The sequence below is a fragment of the Colias philodice genome, chromosome 23 (assembly GCF_061535455.1).
Source record: "Colias philodice isolate Cphi_HAF_F1 chromosome 23, ilColPhil1 Martin Lab GWU primary, whole genome shotgun sequence".
In the NCBI taxonomy this organism is placed as follows: domain Eukaryota; kingdom Metazoa; phylum Arthropoda; class Insecta; order Lepidoptera; family Pieridae; genus Colias; species Colias philodice.
Window position 1 is genome coordinate 5,262,937 of NC_143108.1, and position 20,238 is coordinate 5,283,174.

General features: G+C 30.9%; 3 long non-coding RNA genes across 3 annotated transcripts in view; 1 reads left to right on the forward strand and 2 right to left on the reverse strand.

Moving 5' to 3' along the window:
* Window positions 1-20,238, reverse strand: part of LOC149478040 (uncharacterized) — a 180,385-nt gene that overhangs the window by 103,102 nt on the left and 57,045 nt on the right. The gene's annotated exons all lie outside the window — the stretch shown is intronic.
* On the forward strand, window positions 1,253-19,242 carry LOC149478041 (uncharacterized). Its single transcript, XR_016317514.1, has 2 exons — window positions 1,253-2,066; window positions 18,491-19,242. It is a non-coding gene; the product is annotated as an uncharacterized LOC149478041 (long non-coding RNA).
* LOC149478042 (uncharacterized) lies at window positions 10,130-11,649 on the reverse strand. The gene is made up of 2 exons (XR_016317474.1): window positions 11,311-11,649; window positions 10,130-10,983 (listed from the first exon to the last, which is right to left on the reverse strand). It is a non-coding gene; the product is annotated as an uncharacterized LOC149478042 (long non-coding RNA).

A 20,238-nucleotide genomic window follows, 5' to 3' on the forward strand; every position in this document is an offset into this window, starting at 1 on the left:
TATTTATATACAATAAGTGCAATGTTAATAACATATTATTGAATTAACAGCTTGTTTCGGCTTCCGGATAACTCGGGATAAAAAATATGTAGGTAGCATAATATGTTTGTCCGTAATGTAGCTTTGAATTGTTAAAATTATATATAAATCGGTGTATAAAGATAAACAAATAATATCCAAGGAGCTGAAAAAAATAAAAATACGTATTTATTTAGGCTTATATCTATAATTTAACGTTAATTTTATCCGGTAAAATTTCATTTATAAACAGTTTGCAGTATTATTTTTCCTATGTGTAGGTATTATTCGAATTCGATTCGGAAGCTAGATTTTTCTTGTATATTCTGTGTAATATTTTGATAAATTCTGTAGCTTATTAATTTATATAAATATCACATAGTTTATATGTCTAAAAAGTAATAATGCGTTAATACATTGGTTTTTAAATAAAATTGATTTGGAATTTAGTTCATCTACATTTTTGTTAATAAATTTGAAAAATGAAGTGAAGTGATATTTACTTATGTAGGTAAGTACATGTATTAAATTTTGAAAAAAGTAGAGAAAAATAAGTGGGTTAGCCTTGATATATTTGGAAATAATATGTGTATTGTTAGTAATATACTTTATTTGAGAATGTTTCAAAACACCTAAAGGTTATTATAATTCATAAGTAAATTATCTCAATTTATTCAGGTGTGCAATAGAAGGCACGAAAATTTTCCATTAAAACAATATAAGTTAGTATGTTATTATTTTCGTTACAAATGTTGTTACTATTATAATAAAATAATTTTGTTATAGGTTAGCGAAGTTTCTGGAATGTTCTAGAAAATAATTATCATGGAACAAGCATGGAACGTAATATTATCTGACTTCAACTACTGAATGTAAGTAGTAGAATTTTATTATTTTACAGCTTTTAATAGAATGTAAAGGTTATGATAGTTTATGAATCTATCCGTTTGGAAAAATATAATTCGAGATTTGTATTTATATTTTCATTGGCGTTTTTTAAAAATAATCGTAATAGTTTTAATATCAATTACTTCCGTATATGAAATGCCTTTCCTAAAGTGCATAAAGACCCGCGTAGAAGTTCTATGATACGGCTATTATCATCAAATATACCGAAACGAATTAATAGCTATCCGTTTTATTGCTGCAATAATTATTTCACGCGATGCTAAGCTAATACGGCAGGTGATGACCAAACAAGGGCTGACAATCTTGCGCGGAGACTTCATAAAAAGACTGTAATCTTAATGTATTTATTAATCCACACGAACGTGAACGTAGAAAATTATGTAAGCATGGTGTTTGTCTGTTCGGAAAACGCTTTTCTATCGTTCCGTCCACTCACCACCAGATGGCAATGTCGGATGCCGCTTTTAACATATAAGTCGGCGTACGGCGCGCACCGCGCATAGCTCGCCTTGACGTTGGCCCGAACGCATTGCTGTGTCGTCGACTTTTCGCATCGCGTCTGTGCACGAATTACGAACTTTTGTGTTATCTGTGCTCCGAAATGGATATACTAACCCTGGACCCGACTGGACTGTATTAAAAAAAAACAACATGGAAGCCATAACACTCGATCCGACCGGTCAATATTGACGATGGCTAAGAGTTTGGACCCTACCGGTGTGTATTGAACTTTCTTATTAGAATCTTACCAGAATGGAAGTATTGGATCCTACTGGGCAATATTAACTCTTCAAAATGATCGGGTTAGACCCAACAGAAATCTATTGATATCTATCGCTAGAATACAAGATGTGCTGCGGGAGACGAATTATTCGTACAGGCGCTCGTCCAGAAGAAACCTCATCGTGTAGAAAGAGGAGGTACAGAACGATTACATAAATTGGTTGCTCAATATCAACGACTGTAAATAGTAAGGATATAATGAAGGGGGACGAATTGGCAAGGTCATTGGTTGGATATCAGCTGACTGCGCGGCTGCATTCAGGAAATACATTGGATATGCAGAAGATGCGGCGGCGTGGCAGCCAGAATTATACAATTTAGAACGCGTTCGACAGATCACAAAAATTTTGAATGACGTAAGTTTTTTTTTCGTATGCAATCTCTTAATATATTTAACTACCTTATGCTGATAAATAATAGTTTATTTTGCTTAGTTTAATTTGAAATAATGCTTCTACTAAATTATAGATAACATTTACTTTTATTCAAATTATTCTTTGTTCGGTAATATAATTATTAATTCTAATTCAAATGAATATAATATAACTCTTTTATAGCAATGCAATGTTGCTATGAAATTCGCATTACGCAAGTACGTGTTGCACTTGACCACTTTTGATTCTGGTTCAATGAAACAAAGAATGATAATTGACATCTACGTAGCAAGTTCTTGCATAATATTTTTAGATAACTTCTACTCCTACGTAACATTAGTCTTAATTAATATAAATATATTATTACACTAACAAAAAAACCTATACAAAAAGCTTCAAATGACTGCTGTGGAGTCTTTTTAATTTTCTGCCCGAATTTCGGACAGTATCGCAATTTTTATGGCACCGACCGCGAGTTCGTTGACCGGACATATTTTATTTCATCGCGCTTCCACGTACACACACAAACTGCACACACTCGCACAAATGAATCCACGCACACTAGCGCGGTACATCTCCGCGTGTTGCGGCCAGTTTCGCAAAAACACTACAACGCGCTCATTTGTATTATGGACATTATTGTTAAATTAGTAACAATTTATTCATATTATCAAGAATTTTACACAAATATGAAATCGCAAACAACCATGTAGGTCAATTAATCGATTTAAGATACGACAGTCGTTATATTAATCTACTTTTCATAATTGCCATACTCCTTGCATATATTAAAAATTAAATCGGTAAAGTTTCAAAACCTACATACAAGGCGGCTATGTCATAATAAGTCGAGATTAAGAAAACGTGTAATGCGCCCGTGTTTGCCGAAATATTCCAGTTCAACAACCGGGCGAACGCCCGATCGGGAGTTCAAAATAGACGCGGACATGGTTCCTCGGCATTCTTCGGTGACACTCAAAAATTATCGCGCCATTTTTAAACTTCGAACGCGCACCCAGATTAAAAAGCATTGATTTTATTTTGACAGCTATTACAAATAAACGTCACAATGCGTTCGAATTACGAATAGATGCAATAATAATGACTGATGGTAGGTTATACGCGTTCGCGCTCACGTTTTTTGTTTTCTGAAGCATTGTTTTTCACCGCGTGAGCTTTAACTGCGATGAGTCAGGGGGCTGATAAGTTCGTTTCGCACATGGTGCGACGATTAAGAGGGCGTATAAAGCCAGATAATTCTACGATTAAGCCCCGCACATTACGCGCCATGCCGCGCGCCCTCACAATACCCTCATACACCCGGCTCATCCAACGTACGTAAAGTTCATCGCACGCTAAATTATACACAATATTCTTCGCTCGTTCAACGCGTATTTTCGGTAGTTAGTAGGTATGTTGTCTAAAATAATTCTATAAAACAGTGAAGTTGAAATCCTCACAAATTATGTAATATGTCTTTTTATTATTATTTGTTTATAATTATTATTAATGATAATCGATACATATTATAAAACAGTAAAAAAACTGTCTGTATGAAATATATAAAAAAAAACAATATTAGGGAAACAGTATAGAGCACGAATCCGTAAAAAAAGTCTGTCGAAATAGCGAGTATAGCTGATACTATTTTTAAATAAACATACGCAGTCGACGACACACATTCCTCCAGAACTTTATTTTGATTAATTTGGTTATAGTCCATTGAATGAGTCCCTCCAAGGGGGGTCTAGAGTGCATGAGTTAGTAACGTAAGATGTTTCTTCGGAAACATGTCAAGAGTCCCTAGGTAATAAACATACTAAAACCCCGGGCCACTAGGAGGAGCCCCGGAGTGGGGGGAGGGGGGAAATGGGTCCATTTTTTCATTTTTCGCTTAAATCTCAAAAACGGTACATGTTAGAGAAAAACTTTCAAGGAAAAATTGAAAGGCCATAAAATTATCTACAAGTTGTACCTGAATCATTTTTTCCTATATCCTACCGTTTCTGAGTTATATGCAGTAAAACATGATTTTGGCTCAAACAATTTCAACATCAATCGATCAAAAAATATTTCTTTCTTCCAAAAAACTCAAATGTGCAACTTGTGACCAGTACTGATAGATTGCTCTTAATTAGGTCTATAATTGGTAAAATAAACACATTCCTCCATGGAAGCCTTTAGGAGGAATCGATTGTCAAAATATTATATTAGGGCAGTTTGAGTTACTGAACTTGATCTTTTTATTTTTTTCTTCCAAAAAACTCAAAAGTGCAACTTGTGACCGGTACAGATAGATTGCTCATAATTAGGTCTATCATTGCTAAAAATACCAGATTCCACCACGGAGGCGTTTACGGGGAATTGAATTTTATCAGGGTAGTTACGATACATGAACTTTTTATTTTTTTTCTTCCAAAAAGCTCAAAAGTGCAACTTGTGACCGGTACAGATAGATTGCTCATGATTAGGTCTATCATTGATAAAAAATACCAGATTCCACCATGGAGGCGTTCACGGGGAATTGAATTTTATTAGGGTAGTTAGTTAAAAAGTTCATGTATCGTAACTACCCTAATAAAATTCAATACCTCCTAAAGGCCTCCATGGTGGAATCTGGTTTTTTTATCAATGATAGACCTAATTATGAGCAATCTATCGGTACCGGTCACAAGTTGCACTTTTGAGTTTTTTTGGAAGAAAAAAAATAAAAAGTTCAAGTATCGTATCTACCCTAATAAAATTCAATTCCCCGTAAACGCCTCCATGGTGGAATCTAGTATTTTTATCAATGATAGACCTAATTATGAGCAATCTATCTGTACCGGTCACAAGTTGCACTTTTGAGTTTTTTGGAAGAAAAAAATAAAAAGATCAAGTTCAGTAACTCAAACTACCATAATATAATATTTTGACAATCGATTCCTCCTAAAGGCTTCCATGGAGGAATGTGTTTATTTTACCAATTATAGACCTAATTAAGAGCAATCTATCAGTACCGGTCACAAGTTGCACTTTTGAGTTTTTTGGAAGAAAGAAATATTTTTTGATCGATTGATGTGGAAATTGTTTGAGCCAAAATCATGTTTTACTGCGTATAACTAAGAAACGGTAGGATATAGGAAAAAATGATTCAGGTACAACTTGTAGATAATTTTATGGCCTTTCAACTTTTCCTTGAAAGTTTTTCTCTAACATGTACCGTTTTTGAGATTTAAGCGAAAAATGAAAAAATGGACCCATTTTCCCCCTCCCCCCACTCCGGGGCTCCTCCTAGTGGCCCGGGGTTTTAGTATGTTTATTACCTAGGGACTCTTGACATGTTTCCGAAGAAACATCTTACGTTACTAACTCACGCACTCTAGAACTTTTTATTCAATGGACTATTAGATTGTACGACATTTTTCGACTCAGCAATTATTCTAAAAATAAAATCATTCTTATAAATGTGTAGCTGGGCTCTTATGGGTCTATATCAGATGTTCCAGATCTTTGATTTTTTTTAATCAACAGAAAATTTCCATCAGACGCAACAATTTTTGTTGACGTCACTCCTATAAATGTTAGAGTGTGATCTCAGGGTCCCTTATCATACATTCTAGATCTTCGAATTTGTATATTTATATTGCCCAGATAATACCTACACAACAAAATAACTTTCATTCAAAGCCGTCCAATAGTTCCGGAGATTGGCGTGTACAAACAAACAGACACATAGAGTTTTTTTAGGATTTACGGGAACAAACCTATCCAATGTCCTTTCTCAGGTCTCAAGCTATCTCTGTATCAAAGTTAGAGCTTAGAGAGCCAGACATACATACAGACAAACAGACAAAAATTCTATAAACTATGTACCTATATTTTTGGCTCCTATATCGATTGAAAATCACGCCCCAAGTAGGTATTCGTAAAAATATTCAATGTACAGTTTTTACTTTCGTACAATTTTTTTTATACCTATGTGATTGTAATATTATTATCTAATACAGATTGTAAATATATATAATGTGTAGTTACTATTCACAACTTGTATTGGTTATTTACTGGAGCAAACATAGGAATCTACCTATAGTAATACTATAATATATATATATATATATATATATATATATATATATATATATATATATATATATATATATATATATATATATATATATATAATATTATAAAACATTCCCGATTTTCCCGAAACGAATTTACAGAATTTACACAAATAATAATATCCAAACTCGCCTGGATAAACTTTCTCAAATGAATCTATAGTTTAGGTGGTCTGTTGCGGTTCTGCATCAGGTGTTTCAGTTTTCAAAATAAATTATTATTTTATATTTCCCGGATAATATAATAGTACCTACACAACAAAATAACTTTCATTCAAATCCGTCCAGTAGTTCCGGAGATTAGCGTGTACTAACAAACAGACAAACACAGACAGTTTTTTTTATTTACGGGATAAAACTCATCCTATGACCTTTCTCAGGTCTCAAGCTATATCTGCACCAAAATTAGAGCCCAGACATACATACAGACAGACGTACAAAAATTCTAAAAACTATATTTATGTATAGATATGTACTACATATTACTATGTAATACAGATTATGAATATATTATATATATACATATACATATTATGTATATTATAAAAAAATACCTATTCAATGTAAGTACAGTTTTGACTTTCGTACGAATTTGTTATACCTATGTATAGATGTTATGTATGATTATCTAATACAGATTGTAAATATAATACATATGTACTATTCACAACCGGTTTACATATTATTGATATTATTATTTACTGGAGCGAACATAGGATCTGCCTATAGTAATAATAATAATATAAATCTTTCTTGACTTGATTGATTGCACCGCGACTGTAAGAATTAGGTACCACTATGAATTTTATTTACCTATCTATAGTTGCTGCTGCTATCGCGTCAATACTCAGCCCGCGGAAATTATTTTACAGAAACTAAACTTTCTCAAATAGGTAAATCAAGACTTATCTTTTTATATTATAATTATTATTTATTAATATTATAACAATACTATTATAACTTACCTTCGACATTTAGTTATCTTTTCAATTTGAATCTTTTTTAGTTCTCGTTTCTTAAGTCTTTTCATTTTGTTGTTTACAAATCAATATTCGGCGTAATTATAAAACACGGCGCAGCAATTTTAGCGTGGTCTACTCGTCTCAACGGAGCGATAGCGTCTGATGTATGAAATAGAATTATGTTTTTAGCTCCCGGAACGTGCGATGGAAGATGATTTCTTGCGTAATTAAAAATATAGTAAGCGCCAAAAGTGTTTTATCGTGATTAAACCAAAACTAAAAGTAATTACACAAAATGCTCGGACAAATATCTTGCAAATGTTTTAATATAATTGTTTATGAAAAAAAAATCTTAATAAGTATTACCATGTCCAGTAAAAAACGTAAAAGTGTGAAATTTAGAGGTAACTTCGTGAATTTTTTCTATCGAGTCAATTTCAATATTTTATGTTTTTGATCTGACAATATAATCGAAAATATCATCAAGTTTTACATATATTTTATTTTTTATATTTGGTCTTGAATATTACACGTATCAACTAAAAGTTGATTGGTGATTTGACTTTATACGCGCCCTTAAGCGATATTAAGTTACTCGTTGACCTTCCTTGACCCCAGTTGAGGTGCAGTCTGGCCTGTTTTTGGCATTGCGTCATCATAGGTCACTACCTTCCTAGCCGGCCATATTTTTTGCTCATAAACTTATGCTTCGCACGTGGAGTTCTTCCTTTGTTAGAGCATTTAAACTCATACCAGCTATTTGGGTAACTTAATATGGTCAAGACGAGTTGTGTTGTAACTTAATGTGTCGTAATTTGATTGTGATAACCTGGCTTGGCTACGTTTTTTATACATCGCTTAAAAGACCAAACGTTGATATAAACTTTTTATGGCCACATGCTGTAGATAGCAAAATACAGGTTATCCAAAACTATGATAATGTTGCTATGTCACGAAATAGTTTATGTTGTTTTTATGCGTGTAATTATAAAATGGCACGTATTTTTAATTATGGTAAAAAAAATATTGTATGTAATTGGAATCAAAATATATGAATGATAAAAGTACACTTACTTTTACACTAAACCCGCTGAACTTTACCAAAATAAAGGTATACCTATTAACATCATAGTTCGTAAATTACGACAGGTGGGTACCACGTAACGCGTACATGAAAATATTTTTCTATGGAATTCGACATGAATAAGCATTTTCGTATAATATGTAATTATGTATGTGTGTATGTACGTGCAATAATTCTTCTCAATTTTTTTTGAATAATTTTAACGTTCCATTAATTCAAACGGAAAATTGCACTTTGATTAAGTACATATTATACTTATATAGATAAGATCTAAAAAGAAAAAAACCGCACGCTTACAACATTATTGTTTTTTTATGGCAACCGGAAAACCAATTTCATCGAAGTTGACTCAACAATTGGTCCATTGAAAAGTTACATTTGGGGTCGCATTTTTTAGAGGACGCAATTTTATTTTTTTGATGTGTAGGGGGGGTCAGTGTGAAGCTATCACCAAGTTTGTGGGGTCGCCACCCTTGTCCCACGGCCGCCATCTTGAAAATAGCGGTTGAAATGGTTTTTACGATATATCTCTTAAACTATTTATCTGATAATAAAACAATGTTAACATTATTCGTTGCAAATTAAATTCTCTACAACTTAGGTTCAGTAACTTTTTGTCGTAGAACTATAAACAAAAAAGTTATAAGCGAAAATGTTCAGAAATTAGAGATGTTTATATTTTTCAATAAAACTTTTTTTTATAAGTTTACGAAGAAATTATATCAGACCATTTTTGTAGATTGTTTTTCGTAGAACAACTTTTATTTACAACATTTTTTCATTAAGTAAATAGCTAAGGTTTTACAGCCATCCGAAGTGAGTAATATTTTAAGTACTCTTTACTATACAGAATACGATATATTATGTGTGTACTAATAATAATTTGTCAACAGTAATTATTTTATTTTTGTTATAATAATATTTTTAATAATTAATTTTACAATATTATTAATAATTAATTATTGAATCTTTTCCACACAACCCAGGAGGTAGAGTCTGGAAGTGCGTTTTTTTTTTACGTCGAAAAGCAGGGCTGAAATGTTCTGCAGTGTGCTTCCATTGTTGTGGAGTCTGGGAAAAGAGCCAATAGCCAATTTATTATGTATAGTTACTACTGAAAAATAGTACTCACTTCTGAGCGCTGTAAAACCTTAGCTATTGACGTAATGAAAAAATGTTGTATGTAAAAGTTGTTCCTCGAAAAACAATCTACAAAAATAGTCTTATATCATTTCTTCGTAAAATGATAAAAAAAAGTTTTATTGAAAAATATAAATAGCTCTAATTTCTGAACATTTTCGCTTATAACTTTTTTATTTATAGTTCTACGACAAAAAGTTACTGAATCAAAGTTGTAGAGAATTTAATTTGCAACAAATAATGTTAAAATTGTTTTATTATCAGATAAATAGTTTAAGAGATATATCGTTAAAACCATTTCAACCGCTATTTTCAAGATGGCGGCCATGGGATAAGGGTGGCGACCCCACAAACTTGGTTTTAGCTTCACACTGACCCCCCCTACACATCAAAAAAATAAAATTGCGTCCTCTAAAAAACTCAAGGTCAGGCCTAAAAAATGTAACATTTCAATGGATCAAATCAGTGTTTTTAAAGGAAACTTTTGATACTAACTCCCAAGAATTATCAGTAGGTACAGCTAGTTAGAGACAAACGGAAAATAACTGGGTCATTGTCAAATTTTGCGCAGGTAAACGTAACTGCAGATTTCAAAAATGTGAAAAAGAAAATATTTTAAAATTGAACTTTTCTTTATGCCTGTGCCTGTTAAAACAACTGAAGTAGGGTTTATTTAAGTTGGCCGCGATGTTTAGCTAATAATTTAAGATTTATTTCAGATTTAGTGCGTCAGGGTGGTGAAAAAATACAACTCTGTTATCATTATACTTTACCTTTTATCATAAAATTAAATAAGCCAGTCGCACATATTTTGGCTTTTATATTAATTACAGTCTTATATCTTATAATCACCATTAGAAGTACAAGCTTTTTTTAAGTTTTACAGTAATTCATTTAAAGTTTTAGTCAACTCTGTTACTTTATGAATAATAACAAACCTTAAATTCTACACAACTCCATGAAATATCTATAAATTAACAGCTAATTACAACATATAACCGCTTCATTAACTGGCAAATTAACCTATTGTAATATAGCAGTATTATATTGAATAGCTTTTCCTAAATTTCGTAAATATGTTCTTTAATCTTCGGGACACGAAAGTAACAGAGTTGTAACACAGTAACTTAGTTGTTCTTTTTGTACTATAAGTGAATAAATTGCATACTCTTGATATGTTGTCACGTTCGAAAAGATTGATTTTGGTTTTTAAAACATTTTTCTTACATGTGGGCTGATTTTTTTCATATGAAACTTTGATCCACAGCAAGACACTCTTTTATAATTTGTATTTCCTGCCTAGAGAATTTAACGGCCTTCTTGTCAAATATTTTATCAATAGCATACTTTTCCTTCCGATTCTTAACTTTTTCATGGCGTTTTTTAATAGCTTTTACTGGATTTACTGGATTGCCGTCCTTATTTTTAGACTTTTTTCGTTTTTCTCTGTTGCATTGTTTTTAATACGTCTCGTATCTCTTGTTAACTGTTTGTAATTGTTACTTCAATTTTATATAATCTGTAAATAACTGCGATATGTTTCTCTTAACTTGCTTGCTGTTCAGCTATCGTGAGAAGCATTTTAAGGGCGTTAATAACGGCAGAATATCCTGTAACAATATCTTCAAGGTTACATTTAATTATATATGATTTATTTACATATAACAACTCAAAATTACTTTAGGAAACCGATTATTAAGAAAAAAAATATTACAAATATAAAATTTCAAACAAAAGTTAAAGAATACATGCTTACTCAACTCTGTTACCATGAGCTAAGTAACAGAATGATGATAACAGAGTTGTAAATTTTACATTCTAAAAGACATAAATCATAGAATAATGCATTTAGTTATTTTTTTATTTCAAATTGAACATAATTACCCCTTAAACAACAAATTGAACGTAAAATAATAGAAAAAAACGGTTTTACTTACGTTAATAGGGAGGTAACAATGTTGATGCGGAATAAAAACACGCGGCACGTTCAACGCCATGCGATCGACTGAAATTCAATGTACCCCTCCCCCCGACCTAACAAACGACCACAATGGCTGCAGAAACCTTGCTCAAGCTAATAGAAAGTCGAAAACAGCGCCACCTCTATTTTGAGTAATTATTTATTTAGTAACATAGTAGAGCACACGATTCTAAACACTACGTGGGACAAAGTTAAAAAATTTTTTATAAAATAAATTTTAGCACTGATCGGTTTTAAAATCTACTCTTAGAAATATTTACAATATTCTGTTTATAGTAATATTTTAATTGATGTGGGTTGGTATATTGGAAATGGTAGTTATTTTATATTTTCTGTAACGAAGTGCTACTTGGGACAGGTCAAATTTGTATGGAAAACCCTTCTGTTACCAGAAAAAACCCCAATGTTACTTTAAAAAATAAAATAAAAAATTAAAAATAGGCCTTTCTTTTATTAATATATTATTAGTAATGCGATTAAGTTTGTATTTGCTGAAAGTTTTGAGTGACAGTTAACTTTTTAATGGTATAGAAGTAAAAAAGTTTTGAGGGACAAGTTTACCTGCGCAAAATTTGACAATGACCCAACTAAGTAGCAACAAATTTAGTTTTATAAATTTATTGATAACCTAAAGTCTAATCAATATTTTAAATAAGTACACACGTAAACAAGGCTGATAATTTAAAATTAACTTAAAACTGATCATACGAATTAAAAAGTTGCAAGAAAAAATTATTTAAAAAATTGTTATTGTAGTTAACAAAAATTGGTTTAATTTTATGTAAATAACAATTTAAGTAATATAATATTCATCTGGCGCCATTTTCTTACTTTTTATCACAACTGACGCATACTAATCATAATGAAGCCCGACGCGGACGTCGCGAATCGCGATAGAACTAGTATGTAATTATTGTGTATTCACTGTATTTTATACATAATTAATATTAATAATATTAGGTATTAGCTTGAAAATAAGTCAAATATTAAATGGCCATACACACACAAAATCAATAAAAATGCGACGTTCAAAAATTGCAATGTAAAAATACCAACTTTAAAAAACAAGGCTGCTCAATGTAAGGTTTAAATTTAATAATTTAATTTTTAATCGATTAAGCCAATATCGTAAAATGCATATTATACATCGCGATGTAAGATACGATAAGCGACATATTGTTGCATAGCGAAAATTTTTTGCCGCGCAAAATACACGTAAGGTGCATTACAAGGTTAAGACAGCTGTTTGTCTAATTAGAGGTTATGTTTAAATAATTAAGTAGGCACTACTACGAGCAGGTGCTTTTATTTATGCAAGAATAAAATCATTATTTAAAATATGCCAAATTGTGTACGAGCATAAATAATGGGTTGATAATGTTGCCAGTGCGATAAATTGTTTGACATCTCTTTTATTTATCATGTGTACATCGTGACGTCTTGTTTTTATAAATGGCAATTATAACTCACATTTTATCAGATTATACAATGTACGATTCTATTTTTAAATTTGAACAAATATAATCTGATTATTTATTTTAGAGCCACGAAGTAAAACATAAGATTCTCAAATTACTTTTTCCATGTTATTCTAAAACAAAATAGTGACTGGTATATATATTGAAAGAAGTCAACAAACCTCAAACCAAACAGGTTCCAATAGTTGAACAAATTATTTTATGTAACGAACATACGTGTACGAATATTTTAATTGTGAATATGTTTTAATGGTTGGTTTTTCATAATATTGAGTTAAATTTACTTTTACTATATAGTTACTGTGAAGAATAATAACATGAAAATTATTGAATTACTATTATTGTAAATGAATACAAAATACAAAGCTTATTTGCATCATACCTAGCTGTATACATATTTTGTATTTAAATAAATCATTGTTTATATAATAATTTACTTATATATAAATTCTTTTAAAATGACTTACGAATAACTTCATATAATTAGGTATTACAATCATTAACTAATTTTAAATGATTTGTTTCCACTTATTTCCGATCTTATTGTTCGATATTTCAAGTACATAAAAATACCCTTGATATCGAGGTTGAAAGTGTGACACTAACTAGGTAACTAGATTTAATTATATAATCGTTAAACAATAGAATCTATTAATTAGCACGCATAACCTTTAACACTAAAACCTAATTATAATAAAACCTTCGTGTAATTGCGAATTCCGAAATTTAAAAAAAAAACAAATAATAATGTGTAAATTACTTTTAAATAAGTCACTGCCAATTTAAAAGGTATGAATTTTAAAACCGACGGGATTCCCGCAAGATTTTTTTAGCTTTTATCCTTATGATAGGTACATATCAGGAAATAAGGTTTATCGCTAATATATATTATTAATAAATTGCTAATAATTTAGTATTACCATCGTAAACTACCTAGGTATGTAATCACCAGCTATGTTTTATATAGTTCAGTACCTATGTGATGACATTTCTTTGTCATGGTAAAACAGCTGAATAGAACTTGATGAATTTTGGCACAGAGATAGATTAAAGTCTACATTTACAAATTTTAGAGTTATAATCTATTTACCTTCATAAATATATAGATAATAGTGTAATATAAAATTAATAATCGTAACAAATCCAAAAAGTATACATAATACAACTTATTTCTGATATTTAGTTATTAGGTAAATATTCAAAAGCTTTATAAATTCTATCGATCTTTTTATATTCTATATAAATTTCTCAATTCTTATTTCTATTCAAAATCAAGATAATAAACTAAAACAATTTGTCTCTAAACTTGCATCAGCTTATATAACGCGAATTGCAGCATGTCTCTCAGACTCAACAATATTTATGGAGTAACATCAAAGGGTAGCTAATTCGCTTATTAGTGATAACTGATATAACCACAGATTATACTATACTAGATGTAACACGGTATTTCACATTAAAATATAACAACAATCTATTTGTGAAGTAAAAATTATAAGAACTTTATATCGAATCCCGATGAAAAGGAGTTGGAATTGTTTGCTTTATCTACACAAAAATACTACAGAATTAATACGCAAGCATTTAAGCATTTTTCAAAAGAAATTAAACTTATAATAAAATATTTGGTTCGACATTGTAATGTTTCTTTAGCCGATAGATACAAACATTTAGTTTGTAAACTAAAAAGGTTTAATCAAAGTACACATTTAAAGAACTTATAAATGTTATAGGGCAAAGGGCTAAATACCAATAAATGGGATAAAGGTGTATTGTATCGTAAGCTGCCATTTGCTACGCGTAATACAAGTAATACGTAATACAGTGGCTAATACCAAAGGTCATCCAGAAGTCAGTTACTGGGTCAGGCATTAGCCAGGCATATAAACCTTGGCTACATTACATAACACTTGCATAAGCATTGCGCTTAAACTGCAGCGTTAGTTGTTTTTAAAACACCGGTTTATCGGTTCTTTGATGGTGTTACATCGTGTAGATTGCATTTATAGTTTACAACCTCTTGCTCATGTAGGTATGTATTTTGTACACCGTACGGCTATCGATCCATAATTTTAATTAAAAATCGTAGTTTTACATATTGGTTTCATGAATACATTGTTTGTTTCGTAATATGGTAATATATAAGGAAATTATTTATGCATGCAAGGTACATTATTAAGCTCTTTAATTTGTAAACTGTTTTAATTTATTGGTTTGTTTATAATTTCCATAAAGCGTTGGTGTCTTTCCGATATTTCTTATAAAAATATGATAATCCTGTTACAAAACAATATTATTACCTACTAATAAAGGTTCAACAAATAATAATCAATAAAGTCAATGAAGAATAAATCCAATCATTTGCCGTATTCAATTTTATCATATTGAAATCACTATGACTGGAATGTTTACAATTTTTTTTTTATAAAATGATATCACACTTGGAGTTCCATCGGATATTGACCCCTTAATTGCCTTTTTTGTTTACATATGTAAAAAAATTACCAAGGCCGTCAAAGATTATTGGCTTTGACGAAATCGGGCATTATACACTAAAAGTTCCTATAAAGAATACACCCACTTCGAAAGCCAAAATTGGCTATTCACCTTATTTTTAATCTTGACAAGTTTTAGAATTTGCCATTCATTTAAATTTAATTTGAAACAAATACTAGATAATATTACAATAATTAATGATAAACTTGCGAAGTATAAAAATCTAAATTAAATTTATATAAAAAATATATTCGACACTAGATAAGTCATTGGCATTGCAGCGAATGCCAATATACTGGGGTATGATGAGCGCGCGAGCGTTCAACCCGCTGATCTACCTAATCAGAGTAACTCACATAGCCTCCGCTGTATTCTTAGTTCCTGGAATTAATGAGCAGCTCTATTTTTTTATGTGCGCCGGGTTACGACCGCTTCGCTATTTTTCATAATTTCTTTATTAATTAAGTGTGCGTTTATTTTACTTATTTTAATTTTTTATATATTCTATCCTTAGATTCTATCTAATATATTTTCATCAATACCTATATAGTTACAAAAATAGTTTAAAGCCAAGCTGTCTTTTTTTCTACCAACATATACTTATCAGTCAAAGCACTTGCACTATCTTGCGAAATACTCCATAAAAATATTTCAAATGTTAAAGTATGCGTATCCGACATGTACCTCTGCTAGTTGGCTTGTGATAACGTATGATAACGCACACGAATAAAAATGTCTCATAGTGTGCTAGTGGGCGTAATTTTCACCTGTATCTATTTATGCTGCCCTGGTAGTGAAAACATAGTAGCGGCTCACGAACAAAACATTTTAACGTAGGAAAACCGTATGTGTACGTATGTATATAGACTATTAAATACACACATAGCACATGCCCCCATTCTCAACAAATCTGTTTTGTATGTTGTGAAAATCTATACCAACATTGTATTTTATACACGTAGTTACGTAAGTGGCAGTATCTCATAGCAGGGAACGTGTGTTAATAGGTACACTGTTTCCGCATAGGTTCTTGCTTCTTAGCAACACAAACGTGCTCTCGTGTGAACACGAGATCGTCAACCTTACAATTTAGAAAAAATCTTTTCATATTATCTTTGGCCATTACAATACAATTATTATCGATGATACTAACTAAAAAGTAAAGATAAAAATTACTTAAAATTAGATTTTCCTATATAGTATTTACTTCAAGTATCGTTTTTACCATATCTGAAATCGCAAGAAAAAACTAAAATTGTCGCATTTCATGGAAATGGATTCCGTCAAAACGTCATGTGTGTGATGTGACGCGCCTACACGCGTTCACGCACACCTTTGTGCCACGTGCCCACATACTCATAAGATCCTCCGCATAAAATACATTGAAACTGGGTACGTCATAAGTTCACCTCTCGTGGTATCTGCGAGCCTGGTACCGCGTCTCCCCGTAATAAGCTGAAGATAACTCGCTTTTCTTGATCTTACAGCCAACACCATTATTTATTTAACTTCCGCGTAACTTAAGTATTCAATTTCAAAAGATATTTACGTCTAAACTGCGCTCTAAAATTAATAGCATCATTTTTATTAAGTAATAAATAGAATATTAAATTCATTAAATATTTATTTTACATGATTTTGTTTTAAAATAAATTCAATTATGTCTCTAATAAGAAGGTCACGATAAATGGTCAAATGAGATTTGTCCAAAGTCGCTGGATTACGAGTCTTATTTTATTTAACGACTTGTGTCGTGAAACGACGGCTACGAATAACTGACTTCCATCGAGTTATGCTGTCCTAGTACAAACTGTTCTAGTTGACGATCCAAGCGATCACGAGATTGTCGATTGAAAAGGATGAGCCAAACTTTTTATAATTAAAAAGAATATTATAATTATTTAAAATTCAAATTCTTCATGTTTTTTCTAGATTTCATACAAAAAGAAAAATAAATAAAAACATACGCTTCAAACCTGTAACGCCATCTGTTATCGACTGGCAGGCAACATTAATTGCATGGATAAAGAAGAACAAAAATATCTAGTACTCAAATGTGGTCAATTTGAAGGATTATTTAAGGCAATGTGTCGCCGGGTTTAATTGAACAATGACAGGTGCAAAGAGCCTGTTTACCAAGGATGACCACTTTGGCCGGTGCACATTGGGCCAAATGACAACACTTTTTGCTCATAGCACTTATAAAATAATGACTATATTGTTATACGCTTTATGTAATAGGCATCTTAACGACAACTGCGTACATATAATATGTATCCAAACATCTTTGTCCGAATGGTACTTAAAATTATTTTATTAACTGAAATAAATATATTCGTTGGAATGTTTCGGATAGCACACGGCATCCTTTCAATTTTTTAAAACAGAAGAAAGAACAGCCTTTTTGTTAATTTAAAAAAATAACAATGCACAAACATAACAATTGCATTGCACAAACGCCGAAATAGATGAATATTTTTTGCTATTAAAAAACATTTGCAAAAAATTAGATAAACGAATGCAATAGACACTCTGGTGGTCGCTTTAAAACGCAAATGTTTTATTTATGCAAAAAGGTTGCATTGTTTCGCAACTTCGCAAAAGATGCCGACACAATATAATGTGTTCAAAATTTATTGTAATATTAGCACATTTTAACTATTCTTATTCTATGCCGTGAGTCATTCACCTTAGTCGATGTTATATAACAATAACTTACAAAACACGCAATTACAATAAAATACGATACACATTAGAAAAATATGTAGTTTAAAATTGTTAGTGTTACGTCCAATTTAAACTAGAGCATATTGTAAATGTAAATAAAAAGAAATATGCAAAACGCAGATGCCACCTGACGTGCATTAAACTCGAGATAAATGCTATTGAAAAAACCGGTCAAGTTTACCCATGTATTATCTTACATCAGGTATTAAAGCATTATGGACAGAAAACTAAACTTCATCGCGTAAATTATTGTCTAAAATTATATCTTAGTACTTGTTTAAGTATGACATGATGTTTCTGAAATTGCATGGAATTCTTGTCTGTATTCCACATTTGAAAACTTTCTTCTATAGTTCAAGATATTGGTTATTTAAGAACTAAGAAGACATTTAAATTTCGAATATTTACCTAATTTGCTTTTTTCTTTTGTTACAGATATACTGGACGATGGTTTTCCGCTTCGCACATCGAGTTTTTCTACAATCTATGACCCTCCAACCTTCGTGTTAATACTCATTAGATTTAAGATGCTAATTGACTGATTGTTCTCTCGTCAACTTGCACATATCTTTCATGCATTTGTATTTTTAAATTATTTTATTTTAAAATAAGAATGATGCATTATTGACGGAATGGCAGATAATTTAATTTAGTAATTTATCATTCGGAATAAATCAAAATTGAAATAAAATTAGTTTATAACATAGAAATGTAAGTAATTGTCATTCTGTCAGTGACGTTTATCTTATTCTAGGTTTTAAGTTATAAAAGACAAGCAAAAAGAGGCAAAGGGTTTTTTGAATGGTTCTCTTCATTTAAACTGTATATTATCCGAGTAACCTTCAAAATTTACCGTATTAATACCTATGTAAAAGGGAAAAATTATTTAGCGATTAGTTTGTATAATCTACTTCTTATTCGAATAAATCGAGTTACCATTTTTTTTTCTTTTTGCTTTCGCAAGTGTAAATACCGCTTGTGCTTATGTTTTTTTTTTAATTGGACTGAAATAGTAATTGAGACTGTACTAACAATGAATTCAGTGTTGCCAATAAAGACTGATCGGGACACAAAAGTGCTGCTATGAAATCTTTAGCCCATCTGGATCCCACCCTAGTGTAATTCAAAAACATGTAATTCATTTTATTTAGTCTTAAGTGTATGTAATAAAGATGTTTATATTATAATTATGTTGTTTCATTAAATTGTCATAAAAATTGTAGTGAAATGAATAATCATATTTGAGTAGATTGGAATTATATTGTATTTCTTCCATATACGTAGATGATAGATATTTATTGAAGAATTAATTATTAACTACTGCTAATATGCTTATTTGATATATACAATAATATTATGTTATACTAATTTAGCACAACACTTATTTGGGGTCTGGCAATTTTTAACACATTATAAAAAGTATTTTATACTTAAAAAGTCACTATTACACAATTTTATTAGCAAAATGTTAACACATGAGTGTCGGTAACTTCAATAAAAACTATTTGTTTCTATATCAACATGGATACAAAAGATCAACGCTTCAAAATAAATAGATAAGAATTATCTAAAATAGCGATTACCTAATGCAAAATGTGCAAAATACAAGACGTCGTAAAACTTTTGTTTCGCATATACATTTTAACATTTGTACAATTGTTAATTTAGTTGGAAAAGTAAATTATCTAATACATATATATTATAAAGGCGAAAGTTTGTAAGGATGTATGGATGTTTGTTACTCTTTCACGTAAAAACTACTGAACCGATTACAATGAAATTTAGCACACATATAGAGGGTAACTTGGATTAACACATAGGATAGTTTTTATCCCGGAAATCCCACGGGAACGGGAACTATGCGGGTTTTCCTTTGCAAACGCGGGCGAAGCCGCGGGCGAAGCCGCGGGCGGAAATCTAGTATGATATAAAATATCTCTCAGGTCAATGTGGTAATTGTACCAAACCTTACAAAGAAACTCGAAATCTTAAAAATTCCTGGACATAATATATTACCTATGGATTTTATTTTTAAACATGGATATAAAATATATATAATGTTAAATGCAATTATTAAATATTTTAAATAAATTAAATAATTTTTGTGGCCATAGCCCACAGTGTCCTAGGCACATAAAACTAATAGGGTATAGAAAAAATTCGATTGCTGAAGAGGGATCATC